A 5,410-nucleotide genomic window follows, 5' to 3' on the forward strand; every position below is an offset into this window, starting at 1 on the left:
ACATCACAATTTTATAATTGGAATAATTTAGATAAATTTTCAAGTAATAAGTCAGTTTCACGCAAGTTCTTTTAAAGTAAATTTGTGCATAACATTTAGATATCTACTATTTGTATGTTTCACAGCGTGCTTTCGATAAACATCGACTTCACATCACTGCGGTTGTTCTGGCTATTTCACACAATTAACAAGAAAATGATACCTTATTCTTTTGCATAATCATGCAATGAAAATAAAAATTACATAAACGGATGACCAAACTTGATATTATTTAATAAAAATGTAATTTTGCCAAAATATCGTAAAGAAAAATCGATACATTTTCACACTCGTTTTGCTATATCGTAAACTAAGTCGAAACTACTTAGTAGAAGTCTGAAATGCGACTATGAATAGAGGTAAATTTTAAGTTGGTACTTAAATTTAAGTTGCAACTTTGTTAGTTTCGACTTAGTTGCTGGACTATGAATACGCGCCAATGAATATATTTTCCATACCTTTGGAAAAAATATTACGGCTGTTCAGGATATTGTGGAAATGGTCTTGGATTTGCAGTTGGAATTGCATTTGCAAATTTTATGCTTGCTGCCATGGCAATCGTGTCCATTTTATTGTTGCGAATTTACAAATGCAACGGATATACAAATGTAAGAGCCTATGCACAAGATCCGGAACAGCCCTATTGTTTTTCAATTACCCAAATTAAATATATTATCCGGTTCACGTTTGAGAAATTGTCGGATTGAATACCTATTAAAAAAAAACAAGCATTAACAAATATACATTCCAAATCTTCAACATTTCTTCTATGAATTACCCTACACACGCCCAACAGCGGCAGCCTCTGCGTCTTCGTGCGTTGCCTTTGCGCTGTGTTGAATAATAATAATAATAATAGATTGGCGCTTACACATATGTTAGTGTTTGGCCGAGCTTCTCCTCCGATTTGTGGCGTGCGCCTTGATGTTGTCACACAAAGCGGAGGGACCTACAGTTTTACGCCGACTCCGAACGGCGATTGTATTTTATGAGAAGCTGTTTTTCATGGCAGAAATACACTCGGAGGTTTGCCATTGCCTGCCGAGGGACGACCGCTGTTAAGAAAAAACCTTTTTTCTATATTTTTGCGATGTTGCTTTGACCAGGGTTTGAACCCAGGCATTGTGGAGTGGAAGCGCGCACTGCTTACCACTACACCACAGCGGCCGACGGCTGTGTTGAATACTCCGCTTTAATATGCATGATTAAGGTAATGTTTAAATATGTCAATCCAGCTGACACCCATCAACGCGAAGGTGCATGCATTTTAATTCAAAGGTGCTCTCTCGGTTAAGCTTGTATTGCACGACTGGTGTATCAATGTATTGCCCATGGTGTTCATTTACACTCCGATGTGGCTCAGGCAGACCAGCGAGTATTATACCAACAGAATTGATGTAGTAGTGTTTCTCTTTTGGTAAATAACCCTTTACAATACCATCCACCACATTACTTGCTACGATTGAGGGCGCGATTGGCAAACTGAGTAGCTGAATGCATGTAACATACAGTGCATGTGCTGGCGCATTGGGGAATTCATTGAAGAAACAGGCGGTGCTGAAAGTGCGCGTGCGCTAATGCCCTCCAAGATTCTATAAAACATGTTTGTTTAAATTTTTTAATTGAATACCAAAAACGAGTACGTACTTACATATGTACATATATGCCAATGTATAGGTAGTATTGAGGCTTGAAAACAGCGGACAGCAATTCCTAACAGAGTTAATGAAAATAAACCAATTATAAAAAATGGCGTTGTTTTAGGGCTGTGCGATTATTCGATTACTATAGCAAGTTGGTTAATCAGTTGTTCGGTTAATCAATTACTCCAGTAATCAGTATTTTGATTAGATAGATAATGATTGATGAGAATCCTTTAAATGCCCACGGGTTCGATTTTGGTGTGAACGAGCTTTCTACTAAAGCCGGCGCATGTATGGAACTTTTTGATTAAGGCTGTAAGAACCAATAAAATTACCACCGTTAAATCAACCACCAGAACAATTGCGGGCCTTGCTTTACGGCGACTAAACAGAAATAGTCAAGTGAATTCATTCGGAGACACCAGGGATCAAAGTCAAAACAATAAATTTCGCTGCTTAGTTCCAAAAAATTTGCTCTGTATTACCTGTGGATTAGCGACATTTTACTGTGCACAGTTAAACTATCCAAAACAACCATAAAGAACGGCGGTTGCCCCACAGCTGCAGTTTTATCGTTGTAATTGATTGTGGAAAGTACTACATATTGATTTGTTAAAAATGCATTACATATAAGTATTATGCATCAATTGTTGCCCATGCTTATGAACATCATTGTCTTGTGAAGAGGAAGATGCCGATGAAACCCGTTCACAAATAAAGGAGTTAGTTGACGTACACTGAACAAGTCTAGAAAATTATTGTAGTCGTTCATTATAAATGCAAAATAAAGTAAAATAAAACATTTATTTTTATACTTAAACGAAGTTCATATAATTTGCTGTAATAGCACTTACTTGCGTGCCTCGGCTGATGGCTGGCCTACCATCGAGACGATCCTTGATGGCATATAAATTTAGTAAAATGAATATTTAAAAAAAATTGTTATAATTCGTTGTTGGACACGTTTTCCTATTGAAGAAGATGCTTCGGAATTGTTATCAGTGCTTAGTATTTCGGGATCATAAACAACCCTATCGTCGAAATCGCTTGTTTGATCGTCCAAACGAAGATTATGCAATGTTGCGCACGCGTTGACTACTCGGCCAGCAAAACCGGGGTCATACAACAGAACCCTTTGCTGCTTTGCTGTGATAAGCACCGCCACGTACCCTTAAGGACGCCAAACAGTCTCTCGATCGGGTTACGCGCTTTACATAGTGCCTCATTGTACCGAATCTTTGGCGTTCCTTCTGGATCGTTAGGTAGAGGTGTCATCAGCCATGGCTCCAATAGATAACCAGAATGGCCTTTAATTTTCTTTTAATATTCTAATTCATATGAAATTAAAATACCTTACCAATCAAAAACGTGTTGTGATTTCCATTTTAAAATGATCGCTGCATGACCCGACGCGCTGCAGAGAAGCTCCAAATAAATGAATCATGCCGTGCTCCCGGAAATTTTGCATTTACGTTTAAAATTTTAAGATTTGGGTCACATATCTAAAAGTTTTAACAACCATAAAATAACAATAAAAATGTACCAGATATGTTCTTACCATTTGCACGTTGATCGAATGGTGCACATGGTGATTGACATAATTTGATTCGTTATTTTTGGGAGCCAAAATAGAGACATGAGTGCAGTCGACTGCACCGATAGTTCCTGCTACAAATGGTGAAGGTGCAGACGCAAAAATTTCCTTTGCCGCTTGGCACTCCAATTGTGTCATAGGGAACTTCACTTTAGGGTTAAACATTGAATTGTTGATCGCGTCAGTCACACGGTGTATGCAACGCTTATCGATGTTTGGCTCATGGAAATGCCCCACTGTTCTCCAACTGGGCGTTGATAGCATCCAGTGGCATAAAACCTTAAGAGCCGCTAGAACCTTTAACGAGTACATAAACGCATGCTTATATAAGACGCTTTCTAGCGGTAGTACGAATTAAACGTTTTACAGGAAAAGCTGTTCCACGTCCCATAAGGTTTATTAAAGGTAAAAACAGATATTCCAGTAAACCCTGCAATTCGTACTACCGGTGGAACGCAGTTAAAATATTCAATAAAGTTAAAGCTATATTGGTTTACCTGCTTTTCGGTCGATAACGCTGTTTATCGTGATCCTCTTAACTGGTTATCAAGTTGCGATACCACATTTTCAGCCGTGCCGGGACTAAGTCTATATAGCCTCCGGAACTCCGTTGGCGTTAGCTCGAAAGGGTTATCGATTCCGCGAAGCCTTCGCCGGTCAACTATTGGCACATTTAATATTTCATATTTCATCTTTATTCAGTCTATGATTTACTATCTTACAGACTAGAAGTAGGCTTAAAAGTATTAACGGTGACTAGTATATGTACAATTACGAAAAAAAGGTTTCAAGAGATAATTTAAAAAGACTTCTTGGAAACGAAAAGTCGATATCTAAGCTCTTTGAGGTATTGTTAAATTCCACAACGCCTCGAAAAATAGGCACAAAAGATGAGTAGTTAGTCTTAACGGCAGGAACGTAAAAGGGGATGTGAGAGCGAACCCAGCAAAAAACACGATTACCACAGAAGCGAAAGAAGAAACGAGCTAGGCGATGGGAATCGCTTACCCTTTCGCTTCAGGAAGGCATTATTTTAACATGGGCATGTCATTGGCGGTAATCCCTTACCCGCAGCATTACCTTCAAACGAAGGGAGAACGCATGGATAAACAGAATCCAGAGAAGCGAACAAAGAATGCCTTACAGAGAAACTAATGTAGAATGCCCAGATGAGTACACACTTATTTATATTAAATCAGAAAATGTCTTAAAAGATTAAAATTAATTAAAATTTTTATAAATCAGTTTTTATACAAACATATTTATGTATTTGGGTATTTAGATTTTACTTAAAAATCGGTATGTACATGCATATTTAATTAAGCTTAAAATTGTACTTCCTCACTCATGTACTTCACTTCATTGACTGACTTCAACTTCGCTGCAAATTGAACAAAGCAAAACATGATTTTTATGCGAGACAAATTTCCACAGAAACTAACGGTAGAAAAAAATTTTTTGGATATTCATTCTATTTTTCAGCTGACTACGATGCAGCATTCTACTTTGCATTCCCCGAAATGAAGCAAAGAAGCGAAATAAAAAAAATATTGTAGGACATTCTACTTTGCATGTCCTGAAATGAAGCAAAGAAGCGAAAAAAATAAAATATTGTAGGACATTCTACTTTGCATTCCCTGAAATGAAGCAAAGAAGCGAATTAAGAAAGAAATATTAGAGGACATTCTACTTTGCATTCCCCAAAATGAAACAAAGAATCGAAATAAATAAAATATTCTACTTTGCATTACCGACAATGCCTAAAAGAAGCGAAAAAATTCCAAGGCATTACAACGCTATGCCTTCTAGAACACGTTACCACTAAAAGCGATTACCGATTTTTTGCTGGGAAGTGTTCAGAGAGGCACATTAAAGGTAACCTGCTCAAGAAGAGATGGGCAGTCAATGGAGCCAGAGATTAGATCGAAGACGAATAAGAGTAATTGGGTACGCCTTCTATTTTCCAATGATAGCAAATTTATTAGTTTACACCGGGAGTAATATGAGGGAATCGGATCTGAGAAGTTAAGAGAAGCGAGGGCAAATCGAATAAACACCTTTTGAACTCGTTCAATCCTAGAGGCGTGACAATTATAAATAGGGCTCCATATAATAGATCGTACTAAGGAATTAA

The 5,410-nt window shown here is 37.7% G+C and overlaps 1 long non-coding RNA gene across 1 annotated transcript; it reads right to left on the minus strand.

The window, feature by feature from the left end:
* Window positions 1-1,217: 1,217 nt before the first annotated feature.
* Window positions 1,218-3,931, minus strand: LOC118755628. Its single transcript, XR_004995036.1, has 5 exons — window positions 3,774-3,931; window positions 3,241-3,573; window positions 3,040-3,184; window positions 1,691-2,989; window positions 1,218-1,631 (listed from the first exon to the last, which is right to left on the minus strand). It is a non-coding gene; the product is annotated as an uncharacterized LOC118755628 (long non-coding RNA).
* Window positions 3,932-5,410: the final 1,479 nt, after the last annotated feature.

Source organism: Rhagoletis pomonella, unplaced genomic scaffold, assembly GCF_013731165.1.
Source record: "Rhagoletis pomonella isolate Grant_MI unplaced genomic scaffold, Rhpom_1.0 Rhpom_scaffold_06862, whole genome shotgun sequence".
NCBI classification, from domain to species: Eukaryota; Metazoa; Arthropoda; class Insecta; order Diptera; family Tephritidae; genus Rhagoletis; species Rhagoletis pomonella.